The sequence below is a fragment of the Etheostoma spectabile genome, chromosome 17 (genome assembly GCF_008692095.1).
Source record: "Etheostoma spectabile isolate EspeVRDwgs_2016 chromosome 17, UIUC_Espe_1.0, whole genome shotgun sequence".
In the NCBI taxonomy this organism is placed as follows: domain Eukaryota; kingdom Metazoa; phylum Chordata; class Actinopteri; order Perciformes; family Percidae; genus Etheostoma; species Etheostoma spectabile.
Window position 1 is genome coordinate 23,841,973 of NC_045749.1, and position 635 is coordinate 23,842,607.

General features: G+C 47.2%; 1 long non-coding RNA gene across 1 annotated transcript in view; it reads right to left on the bottom strand.

Annotated features, from left to right (window-relative positions):
- LOC116705673 (uncharacterized) overlaps window positions 1–635 on the bottom strand; it is an 11,894-nt gene that overhangs the window by 7,775 nt on the left and 3,484 nt on the right. The window lies entirely within an intron of this gene.

Below are 635 nucleotides of genomic sequence, written 5' to 3' on the forward strand. Positions count from 1 at the left end.
TCAGCTACTGCTGATGTGAAAGCGCTTTATAAATAAATTGATGATGATGATGATGAGAGTCATCAGCTTCAGGTCCCTCTGTAGTGAGAGTGATCAGCTTCAGGTCCCTCTGTAGAGAGAGTCAGGCTTCAGGTCCCTCTGTAGTGAGAGTCATTATCTTCAGGTCCCTCTGTAGAGAGAGAGTCATCAGCTTCAGGTTCCTTGGTAGAGAGAGTCATCAGCTTCAGGTCCCTCTGTAGTGAGAGTCATTATCTTCAGGTCCCTCTGTAGAGAGAGAGTCATCAGCTTCAGGTCCCTTGGTAGAGAGAGTCATCAGCTTCAGGTCCCTCTGCAGAGAGAGTAGGCAGCTTTAGATTCTTCAGTTTCACATCAGCAAGGATCTGACCTGGACTCACAACACCAAAACTATCACAAACAGACTGTTAGGCTGAGGAGGTACAACATGGACTCCTTGCAACTTCTACAGGTGCACAATCAAGAGCATCCTGATGGGCTGCATCACCGTCTGGTAGTTCCAGGCAGAGGGTGAGGGGAGGCAGTGCAGCTGTAAAACACCAGTAAATAGGCTCACATATGTGGTTTTGAGACATATTGGCTAACAGCCTCAGAATCAGAAATACTTTATTGATCCCCGA